Source organism: Anthonomus grandis, chromosome 15 (assembly GCF_022605725.1).
Source record: "Anthonomus grandis grandis chromosome 15, icAntGran1.3, whole genome shotgun sequence".
NCBI lineage: Eukaryota > Metazoa > Arthropoda > Insecta > Coleoptera > Curculionidae > Anthonomus > Anthonomus grandis.
In genome coordinates, this window is record NC_065560.1 from 7,631,158 (window position 1) to 7,644,191 (window position 13,034).

Below are 13,034 nucleotides of genomic sequence, written 5' to 3' on the forward strand. Positions count from 1 at the left end.
TTATTTACAAAAAAAAAACAAAGGGAGTGTCTAAAGTCTTCTTGGAAATGCGCAAGTACTAGGAATGGGACATAGTATCGATATTCGAGTTGTTTTTAACTATTTTCTTACATTTATCAAGTGAACAACTGAAAAGGTAGTAGATAATAATATACAGATCGAAAGTTAATTAAGATAATAAAGAATAAAAATATTTATTATTGATAACAATGATACCCAACTTTGCAATAAATAATAAAACAATGAACTTTTTTTTTCAACTATACACAAAAATTCTAATTAAAATTATTAAAATGATTGATCTTAAAAACGAGCATAAACATTCTTATGACAGATCTGATCATAGATTAATACTTACTATCTTAGATAGGAAACTCCAATAGGAGCCAATAGAACACTGAACAGTCTATAGAATGTTGCGCCATCTGAACGTCAAGGAGTAGTACTAACTGAAAAGTACCAAAGTGAAAAATTTAAAATTTGGCGCAAATATAAGTGGTAGCCAGATTGAAAATGTATTATATTAAAATTAAAAAGGAGTTTTTTGTCTCCATATAAAAGTACTCCATTTAACACTTTTTCTGTTAGCATAGTATAATTTTTGAAACACCAATACATTTCCTACCAGATATATTTGTAGGTCTGGATTTCAGATATTAAACAACAAATATTCACAAAATGTATTTACTATATTATAAAAAGAGATTATAACAAAAAATGTACAAGTTATACAATCAAAACCCATTTTTAAATCTGGTAGTAGAAATGAAATTTCCAATTATCGGGCTGTGTGTAACCAAACTCAAACTCAAAAATGCTTTATTGTCAATATAAACATAGAAGTTGTAGACAAAGCCAATAGACTGTACATTAAAGGACTAAAAACGAGAAACTAATTTAAAATAAAATAAAATTATATAAAACTTTGAAAAATCCTTAAATGCTAATCATTAAAAAATTCACTTAAACTGTAGTACGCTTTACTAGCAAGAAATATTTTCGTCCTTGTACGTAGGCTTTTTTCAGTCTTAAGTTGTCTTATTTCTAGTGGAAGTTTATTAAACAGCTTTCTACCTCCATATATGATAGAGCTACGGACAAGTTCAAAATGAGGAATGGGTAGCCTCAACAAATAATTTTGTCGCGTATTATAGTGGCTTTCTAAGTGGAATTCCTGTTTATATTTTCTAAAAACTAAGCAAACTGTTTCCAAAATAAAGATACAACACAGGGTTAAAATATTATGACTTACAAAAAGCGAGCGACATGAGTCACTAGGCTTGGCCCCACATAGATATCTAATGGCCCTTTTCTGGAGTACAAACACTGAACTAAAAAGTGAATTTGAACATGAACCCCAAAAGCAAATTCCATATCGAAGGTGCGACTCGATAATCGCGAAGTATGCAGATCTGGGGATGGAGAAATTAAGACTGGTGGCAATAACCCTTAGGGCGTAGCAGCCTGATGAGACTTTTCTACATACATTCACAATATGGTCTTCAAATTTAAGGAACTTGTCTATGGAAAGACCCAAAAACTTACTGAACGGTGGCATGGTGATGGCTTCATTATTTAAACATATATCATTTGTATTACATTTAAAATTAAGGATATTTGTTTTGGAAACATTAAATGTCAAAAAATTTGCATCACACCAGTCTTTTATTTTTAACAAATCTGCAGGTATATTGGCCTCCATTTGAGAAACATCAGAGTCGTGCCAGAGGATGGTGGTATCATCGGCAAACAATGTAAATTTGCCAGTTACCTGTAGTTGTGACAGATCGTTCACATAAATGAGAAAAAGTAAAGGACCAAGTACTGATCCTTGCGGAACACCGACATTTATATTAAGTTCCTTAGAGATACCACCATTAAATTTGACAGCCTGGACACGATTTGATAAGTAGGATCGAAACCACTCAAGGGCAGTTCCTCTGACACTATAGAGCTCCAGTTTTATCAGCAGCACTCTGTGACTCACGCAGTCAAATGCCTTGGACAAGTCACAGAATACCGCTGCTGCAACTTCACCAACATTCAGTCGGTTGTACAGGTGCTCTAGAAAGCTAAAGATAGCATCATTTGTGCTCACAGACTCCCGAAAGCCAAACTGCTAAAGACTCAATAGGCCAAACCTATTTAAAAATGAAACCATCCTCGCCTCAACGAGCCGTTCCACTATCTTGGCTCAAGTAGGCAATAACGCTATAGGTCTAAAGTTAGAAGGACAGTCGCGATCGCCACCCTTGTAAAGAGGAACAATCATTGCTCTTTTTAAGCACTCTGGGAAAACTCCAGACATAAATGAAAAGTTAATTGACTCGGCCAAGACTTGCAAAGCAACAAGAGGTAAAGTAGAAAATATTTTAAGAGAAAGCCCATCCCAACCTGATGAACTCTTATTCTTAATATTAACAACTATTAACTGTTTAAGCTCTACACTTGTGGGGGCAAAAAATAAAGATTCGGCTACTACCACATTGCTGAGATAGCTCCTGGGTTCTATTTTTTGTGAGAGATTGGCTGCAAGGTTACTAGCAATATCACAGTAGAAGGAATTGAGGACATTGGAATCTAAGGTACTTGGAATAACCAAAACATTATTTTTTCCCCTTAGCTCATGTAAAATCTTCCAATACTCTTTTGCTCTGTTAAAGGAATTATTTGTCCTCCTTTGAAAGTAGGTCCACTTAGCCATTTTGATTGAGTTTCTGTAAATCTTGCGGTATCTGTTATAATAATTTAAAAATGTTGCATTGTTCATAGCATATTTCCTAATGTAAAAAAGAGAGCGCATATTTTTCCCAGATACTCGTAAACCCTTAGTATACCAAGGTTTTCTATTTCGTTTCTTAATATTGACAACAGGAAAAGCAGTGTTAATGAGTTGCCAACGCTGCTTGACTGCCTGGTCAGTCATAGGATTGCCTGGAGTTTTAAATCTTTATTTAATCCTGAGCAATTTGGATTTATAAAAGGCAGATCTACTGATGCTATTTTGGTGCTGTATGTCAACTACCTCTACCGCAGCTTGGAGAAGGGACTTCAGGTTGACTCAATATATACAGATTTTTCCAAGGCTTTTGATAGGGTTAACAATGGGGTACTGTTGCAGAAGCTTAGGGCTTTAGGTATTGTGGGGCCTCTTCTTTAATGGATCTCGGGATTCATCAGAGGTAGAACCCAGATTGTTAATCTTGGAGGTACATGTTCCTCTGAAATTTTGGTGCCATCTGGGGTGCCACAGGGCTCTCACTCAGGCCCTGTTTTGTTTTGGAAACTTTAAAATTGTCGTGTGCTAATGTTTGCTGATGATGTGAAGCTATTTAGGCCTATCACATCCCTTTCCGATGCTGTGCTCCTGCAAAAAGACCTTAATTTGTTCTTCGAGTGGTGCCACTTGAATAGAATGTCCCTTAATATCAAGCTTACTTTTTCTAAGCAAAGAAACCCTATTGCTTTTCTTTATAAAATAAATAATGTAGCAATTGGTGTCAAAACAGAGGTTTCTGACTTAGGAATATTTATTGATTCCAGGTTGTCTTTTAAAAGTCACATCAATCAGGTGACTGGTAGGGCAATGAAAATGCTGGGTTTTATCCAATGGTCTACAACTGATTTGTCTTTGGTTACTTTTAGATTACTTTATTGCTCTCTTGTTAGGCCCATCTTGGAGTATGGTTTATGCATAAGGTTTTAAATGCTACTATAGATTGTCCGGAGTTATTGTCACTTTTTAAACTTGGGTGCCTTCCAGATTAAATAGGCAATCAGAAATATTTTCAGTCCCATTTTACCGTACCAATTATGGTATTAATGACCCAATTACACGAATGGCTCGAAGTGCTAATGGTCTGTCAGGACAGATAAGCTTTTTTGACTCTAGGATTACATCTTTTAAGGGGCAGTTAAAGAATATTATTTCATAGGGGCTTTAATTAATTAACTCATCTACACCTTTCATTGATTTATAGTTTTGTATCTGAATATATATATGTTTGTATGGGTATGCTATGTAACACTTTTGTAAATGGATTCCATAAATAAATAAATAAAAATTAACAGAAAATATAAAAAAATTCATTAAATTTCACAACCAACGCAGCAAGTCCACAAAATTAAAACTTAATTTAGTTAGGAACTTTGTTGTATGAAAAACAAAGTTTGTAAAGCGGAATTTATATAGGGTGTGACAAAAGATTTTAGTAAATGTATAAGGGGCAAAAAAATTAAACAGAGGAATTACTCCCTACTCAATTCAGCAGTAATTCCCATGGTAAATATTATAAATTAAATAACTATCAACGAATTAGCAATGAAAGAGCCAATAAGTGAAAATTATAGAAGCAGAAACAAAAGATAAATTTCACAAGTTAGACAATCAAAATTAACAGTTAAACATGTTTGTCGAAACATGAAATTAAATATCAAAATTTGTCCAAAAATTCCACAACACATAAATTTACAATCTAATTTAATTAGTTGTATGAAGAGCAAAGTTTGTAAAGTAGAATTTATGCAGAGCGTTACAAAAGTTTATAGTAAATGTATAAAGATCAATAAAATCACCAAGGAATTAACCTTTACTTAATTCACTAGTACCTAATGTTCTTTACTAAATATTGTAAATGAAATAACTATCAACATATTAGCATTAGCAATGAAAGAGGCAATAAGTAAATATAAAAAGTAAAATTTACAGGAGAAAATGTCATAGATTCCAATTGCTCATGCATTGACACTGCTCTTCTCACAGGTTTGGCATCAGATTTAGAGTAGATTTTGACAGAGTTCTGCTGTGTATTGAGCTTCAATGGATATTTTATTTTGGTCTCCGATTTCTAGAAATAGAAATTCAAAAAATATCACACCCTATCAATATAAAACTCCTTAAGCAAATAATATGCTTTACCTATCAACAGTTTTTTTAACTCTCTTATTAAAGTGACTATTACTTTCAAAATCTTTTTTTTAGAGGCAAATAGTTAAAATTTTTTATCCCTACATAAATAATTGACTAAGTTGTTTGTTAACTTGGTTCTTGGGATGAGCTAAGCTAAAACTGTTAAATCTGGACACTCTTGCTTTAATATTAACAGAACCTTTGTGTTTTTTATGGATCACCATCACAAGAATAAATACACTGGTAAGAATCCTCTCATGAACAGAGACCTGCAGTTCTTACTAAGACCAACTCCACACAGGTAATGCACAGCACGCTTCTGTAGTAACAAGAGAGACTGAATAAGTTGACTGTTTGCAAAACCACAGAATTAAATTCTGTATCTCAAATGTGATTCTACCAAGGCAAAATATCTTCTTTTGGAAATATGTTCTAATAAATTAATCCTGGCTACTTTTACAAGCCTCCAATCTATTCTTCACTTTTTTGAACATATTCTTCAAATCTTCATCATATTTAAAGTGGCATTGTTTAACCTGATTCCATGCTCGATACTCAGAGCTGCTGACAAATCATGTGGGCCCTTAACAAATTGCTTCCTAGTACTCAAGGAGCATTGAAGGCAGTTTAAACTTGCACCTCTAAAGTCATAACCAGTCAAATGCTTTTGAAAAATCACAGAACACTGAGCAGTCATCTCCCCATAATCAAGCCCAGGGTACAGTTCTTTAAGAAAGTTAAATATTTATTATTTTTGTATAAACTGTGCGATATTCAACAAGTTATTTTTTTGAAGAATGTTTATCATCCTTGACTTAAAAATCTTTGTGGCTATTTTTGATAATGTGGGGAGAAGGGAAATAGAGCAATAGCAAGAGGGATCATCTTATATTTCCCTTTTTAAATACAGGATTCACTAGGGCAGCCTTAGGACTATCTGGAAAATACCTCTGTCAAGAGAGAGATTTATAACATCTGAGAGAACCTTTAGGACACAATCAGGCAACCAGCTTTATTTTTAGTGAAATACCATTAAGACCTGAGGAATTTTTATTTGTTGGGTTCAATACGAGGGGAAATCTAAGGTTTTTCTGCAATAAACATCCAACCTGACCAATGTTGGCCCCTTTTAATTTATTAACTATGTGCCAAATTTCCCTTGATTTGTTTTTTGAATTATTAGTTCTATTATTATAATAGTTCCCTTATTACTTTATTTTTTCATTATTTTGCAATAATATTAAAATATTTACTCAGGAACATAGTAGGAAAAAGGTGTCTTAGTATATACGTCTCTAGTTTTTTGGAGATACCTACTGTTAATCATTTAAATAATATTTTGAGTATTAATTTTTAAAATCAATTAAAAAAATAAAATAATACCTTATTTATACCCTGTAGATCTGATTGCCCCTCTCGTTTGGCAACGTATACTAATTTTGACATTTAGGTATGGCCAATCTGAAGCCTTCTGTGCAAGAAAGGCGTGGCCAAAGTAAGGCGGTAAAATCAAACCTAATTTGTTCAGAAGTTAATGATGGGAAAATGTGATGAAAACTGATAAGGATCATGGATATGTGAATGAAAACAACTTAGCCTGACCTTACTTTACAGAGTAAAGATTTCTTCATTCACGTTTTAAGATACAAATTTTTAACATTTTGCATAATTTATTGTATCAAACAAAAATTAGTTTTAGTATCACTTATTTTATATTTTATATCAGATAAAATATATAGAGGGTGATGCTGACTTCTTCAATGGAACAGCATTGCTATATTGGGAACTATAGATAGTTGGGTATTATGCCATTTTTCTGCCAAAACCGCAACAAAAGATGAAATAAGTCTTGATGAAGATGTTTCTCCATAATGCTATAAAAGTATCGATATTACTTGTGAAAATTCTCTCAATGGTAGTCCCTGAGTTTATAACAGTTGTTAGTGAACTACCTATATTTCATACGAATTGAATGTTCCAAACTCTATTTCGATAAGATTCGAAATTTTGTAGGCAAAATCTAAAATCTAAAACACACTTTTAATTTGCTCTCAACTGATATAAGCAAAGTACCAGGAATTTCGTCTATAAACCTATTTACATATTTTGTTTTTTGATAAAATCGGTTACCCACTTAAGTACGTATACAAACATTGAGAGTTGTTTTTATTTTAGTTACGATTAAGAGAGCTTTGGACCTGAAAACTTTTTTCGAATAATGCAGCATTAAGGGCCCAGATAAGAGATAAAGTTATGCTCGGGCTTATAATTTAGTTTATTTACGAGGCAACTCAAGATGATAACCAGCTATCTTGTGAAGTCGTAAATTTTGGTTGAGTAAATATCATCAGATCATCCAAGCAGAAAGTTAAAATTGTTTTCATGCTGTTGTAACGTCCTAATATCTGATGAAATCCACTTCAAGAGAACAAATCAAGAAAAAATTTAAGTTTTTGTTGAGTTTTGATTATTTTAGAAACAGTTACTAATACTGAAACCTATATAAAGCTTATTATGAATTCTAAGATATAGAAACATGATTAACTTAGGGCAAAGTTGCTCATTTTCAGTTTTTTGGATACCATCACTTTTTTTTGTTTGGAGTGAAAGGCACTAATTGAAACTAATAGGCCAATATGGCTTCCATATAAACAAAAAACTTAATGGTAGTAAGTTAGTTTTTTTTCTTTGGTACTACAACAAATATTGTATAGGAATGTGTGAGACGTAAAAGTGGGAATTGCAAAATGTTCGAACTCATTCAAATTATTTCTTCTCTGTAGTTCTAAAAACAGTATATATATAATAAACAATTTGAATCACTTTTAAAGAAAGTGAAATACGACAAGAATTTTTCCGACCCATAAGTTGTCGATGTTTTCCCATAAAAAATGAATGCTGGTATTTTATTACTGGACGTTATCGCGCAGACTGGCGCCATCTGAGACCAGGTCTCGTATTTCTAAATGCACAATTATTATTATTATTACTACTATTATTGTGTGATAATGGGCATTTTTTGCCGCCAAAAATTCTCGGAAAGCCTATCGGCCAGTTGTGCTGACAAATCGGTTTTTAAGATTAAACAACCGCATGAAGACTTGCTGAAGTTGTGCTATATTTTTAAGCTCAATGGCCTTAATTCGAGACACATAACACGCCACCGTTATAATAAATAAATCATTGTAATACTATGTATAGAGATGTTCCTTTATCTTCTTTAATCAGGCCTATATATTCGATTGATCTATTTAATATCCTTCGAAGGTTCCTGCCTATTTTTCGTAAATACACTTATCTCCATTTTTCTGATAAGCTAGCTCATCATTCAATTATCACGTGTTTCTTTAGTGATGTTTTTCTACGAGTACGTATGCATCGCATATCCTGGCTCTTATGTAAATAATAGGGCTGACACAACTCAAAGTTAGGATGTGTATTTTTGACAGTGTTGTACTGTATTTGTTGAAACTTAGTATAATGGTTCTAGAGAAGGACTGTATTCTTTTATAGAATCAGATTTAGGTTTTGGAGGTCCAACACCTCTTGATCCTCCATTGTCTAAATCTCAAACCCTTCTATATGCTCATTACTCAGACTTAATAAGGCCAATGGTATTAAGAAAGTTTGTCAACGTACTTGATCACTGATCACACTCAATAAAAATACCAGTGATTCGACTAGGCATCTTTTTACTATGCGTATTTTTGCTAAAACCATTCATCATTTTTCAACTACTTAGGGTTAGGTTGTGAAGTTATTGAGAACTTGTCTACTCAACTGCGACTCACTGGTCTGTTTTGTTTGGACCATCAGATAATGAATATGTGTCATTGTTTCTTTTTTTCTTCATTCATAGTCTGCACCCACAAGATCTGCCAGGCCAATTTGTCATCAGTTTTATCCGGAATGGCCAGTAAAGTACTCCCATTAACCCTGTTAAGTGTTTCTTTCATAAATTAGATTGTAAATTACTTTAAATTGGTTATTTTTGAAAGTATTAATACCTTTTTACCATATTAAAGTTTTTGAAGCTTTTTTACAATATGCTAAATATCAGCATTGCTGCTGTTTATAGAAAGAGAGTTAACAAAGTGATTATTTATTATAAAAGCATATAGAATTTTTTGAAAAATATCGCTTATATGTTAGACTTAATTTAGAAGCATTTTTTTTAATTTTTTTTTGCCGATTTACTAGAAATTCAATTAAAGTACGCAATTTTTTCAAGGGTTTCGTAAAATGTCGAGGTTCTCTGTACTATTGTAATTTGACGATAAGCCTTTAGGTTTCATAAGTAGTAATTAAAAAAATTATATACCACTTGTTAAGTGCATGTTAAAATAGAATAATGATTTTAATTTTTTTATTATTAATACGAACCTTGAACAATTTAAAATTCACTTACAAGAAATTCCAAGTTAAAACCTGAATTTATCTTTGATTAATTTAATGTATAACTTTTTTTGAGTATCTAAAAGGGAAAATTTATAAAAAAAATTAACTGAATGCCTGGAAAACATTAATAATTTAATAATTATTTGAAATGTTTGGAATACGTTAAAAATTATAATTTCTATTTTTCCAGGAATGTGAAGTCAATCTTCTAAATATGGTAACAATTCCCGATTTTTTCAGGGATTTTAAATAATTTTTCACTTGTTCCAGGAACTTAATTTGAATATTTTTTGCACAGGTTTCGGATAATATTTTATTTTATTTTTTAGGAATTTAGATTAATTTTTGTTTGTACTTTAGGAAATAAAAATGCATTTATTTCTAGTACCTAGGCAAATACATTGATTCCAAATCCCTGGACACTATATTCTGAATTTTATAAAAAATTTCACCGATTTTTATTTTTGTTAAGAAAGTACTGTATCGAAAGCTCACTGTTGAGAAAAGTGGACTGTATTTATTGTTTTTTTGACAATTAATGGTTGTGAGACCTTACCTGGTTTTCTCTCGATTACAGTTTTTCACTCGCGTTAGCTGGCCAGCTTTTTCTCAGTACGAAATGAGGTTTATCCCATAAACACGGGATTGTAGCGGGTGGTACTAGATACGTGAACGATGCGGTTTAGCGATTTACTTCTTCTGATAATGGGTTTCAAGGAACTGGTTCAGTATGTTGGACGCGCACCTTTTTTTAAGGCCTCAAAACATTCTTTTGGATGCATTTGAATAGAAATACTTTAACTAACTGTTTCTACACAGTGAGCCAAGCTAAATTGAGTTATAGTTTAATGAAAATTTGAACTAGAATGAAGAATGAACTATTTGATTCAAACTGTTGTAAAATTTAAGAAAACTGAACACCTGGCAAATATGAATAATTCAATTATCTGGAAAACATTAAAAATTATTTTAAATCCTTGAAATATATAAAAAAAATATTCTATTTTTTCAGGAATGTGGAGTCAGTATTCTGATTTTTCTTAAAATTGGTCTGAATTGATAATTCTTCAAGGAATTTTGAGACATTTCTTCGAATCTTTCTAGATTTTATTTTTGCAAATATTTTGAGAATTATTTAATTTTTTCCCAGGAATTTGGATAAATTTTTTGTATGTTTAATTTTTTTCCATTATTTACAAAGACAAAAACATTGACTATAAATCACTGAACAATCTCTGAAATGTATAAAAAATGTCACCAAGTGCCTGGAATAAAATAAAAACATGAAAAGTTAATAAAATTATTTGAAATCGTTGGAATACATATAGAAAAAAATAAATTCTATTTTTCCAGGAATTCTGAATAATTTCACGTCTCCCGCGAATTTGGGGTTATTTCTTTGACTATTCCTAGATGCTATAAAAGGATGGGACCTTGGTCTATTGATGCTACTCCCAAATCATATCTCATATAGTTTGACAAAGGCTGTGATAGTTTAGCTATGCTGACTTTCAGCAACAATCTTGCATGTTGCAGTAACCAGATTATTTGAACATAACATTAACTTACCAGAGCCTTAGACGTTTTCCAAGGAATGTATTTAACTGTCTCAACTCCTGAAGGTTCTCCCAAAAGATTTCTCTGAAATTACCCCGTAAAAAAAATTGTGTACCATTTAATGGCGTTTTGTTTAAGTGGCTTACTTATTTACCCAATAGCTTGTACTGGCAATTTGTGTGAGGAAGTTTTAGTCAAATCTTCCTCATTTATCAAAATTTATTAAGTTTTTGTCTTGTAGTCCTAATGTCTGTCATGCTTTTATTTCTTAGTTAATCCTCTAATGGTGACTTTTGCGCTTTTAAATAGTAGCTTTAAATGTCATGGGTCATTGCGGTATTTTTGCTTACAACAACTTTCTAAGGTAGACCTAAAAGTTGGTTTAATGTGAAGTTGATAAAGATATGTCTATTCCATTTTTACTAACTGGTCTATTATTGTGGTCAATTGATTACGAGAAACGTTTATATCTTCGTTTTAAATTGAAGCAGTGCAATTATGATTTTTCAGTACTTGGACTTACATAATATAAGAATGTGTCTATGTTTTTTCTTTCTTCATGCCTAATCTGTATTCGTCTGGAACGACCAGTATAAAACACTACCATTAGCGCTATTAAATATTTCTTACTTAAATTAGATTAGAAAAGGGTGAAATGTTGGTTTATTGTGTTCCCGGCTATAACTGAATTGAGGCTGTGATGGTGTAGCTATGCTGATTTTTAAAGACAACCTTTCATTTTTACTGAGTAGGTCCTCTGGAGTTTTGTCCTTCTCTCTTTCCACAGAATCTACAGTCGCCACATGATTTGAGCATTACTTGAACTTTTAAGGCTACCGGAGGTTCTCCAATAGGCGTTCTCTGGAATTTCCCTCATTTAATTAGTTCAGTTGTATATTAAATTTAATATATACTCTTCCTTATCTATGTCGCATAAAAATCGATCACGCATTCTTCGTATATGGCCTGAATAGTCTTACGTTAGGCGAATCATCTCTGTACCATTTAATCGTGTTTTATTTATTCATCAATGGCTAGTGCCAATTGCAAAATAGGTGAATCTTTAAAATATGTTAAATTATCAGCAAAATAAACAAAACCTAACAAAACAACAACAGGGTGAATGGATAGGGTCCTGTAGCTGCCTCAGGAATGTATACGTAACGAACCAAAGAAGTCAATTTCAGAATGTTGATTTTTTGTAGTTTGAATGTTGATGTTTGATTTTTTCAAGTCTTTCAGATGCTGATACTCTACTATGAAGAATTTTATAAAGGGCTAAGAGGTCTCGTCTTTGAAGATGTGCTGTAATAAAAGCTATATTTAGCCAATTCCATCAATCTATTTTATTTGTTTTGCAAATCATTGACAAAAAGAAATTCAACATTTTAAATTAAAATAAATAATAGACAATGTCGAGAATTTATCACGGGATCACCTCCTTGGCCTGCTTATATGCTACAAGTTTTAAGAACTTGTGCTTAACCAATTTGAGGTTTATAGTATGAATCCCTTCCTAGTATGAATTCCTACAAGATCAGTACTAGTGGATTTTTAAGGACGTTATATCCATAAATTCTTGGCTGCTTCTCAAGCATCTGAAAGGCCCTAACAACAGCATTATCCAAATGAACATTAAACTGGAGATTCTTATTTAGTGCAACACCAAGGTCTCTGATAATAGAGACGCTGTCAGTAGGTAATCTGTAATTGAATTCTATATAACGTATAGTTCGGAAAAAGCTTATAGTTTTTCATTTAGAGAGATTCAGTGACATACATTTCTCAAATAGGGGTCGAATAGGTTCATCCAGATTATATTGTAATTTTTCAAAGTCCTGATTGTTTGATTTGACATAACAGCTTAATTGCAAAAAGCAAGTAATTGCAGCAAGTAAGACACTTATCAATATTATTTATGAAGACGTTGAAAAGGAGTGGTCTAAGGAACATTAGCTGGGACCCAAATTACTCTAGACAGAAAACCGCCCATTCGAATAATAAGCCTTTTGCTGCATAGGAGGCAATAATACCCAATGCAACAAAGATTAATCACTCCCAAGCTGATTAAGCTTATGAAGCAGCAAGTTATGTGGGACTGTATCAAATGTTTTGGAGAAGTCGGTGTATATTGTATCCACCTGGAAACCCTTCTCCAAGGCATTCAACG

At 32.3% G+C, this 13,034-nt stretch overlaps 1 protein-coding gene across 3 annotated transcripts in view; it reads left to right on the forward strand.

Moving 5' to 3' along the window:
- LOC126745245 (insulin-like growth factor 2 mRNA-binding protein 1) overlaps positions 1-13,034 on the forward strand; it is a 130,797-nt gene that overhangs the window by 79,110 nt on the left and 38,653 nt on the right. The gene's annotated exons all lie outside the window — the stretch shown is intronic.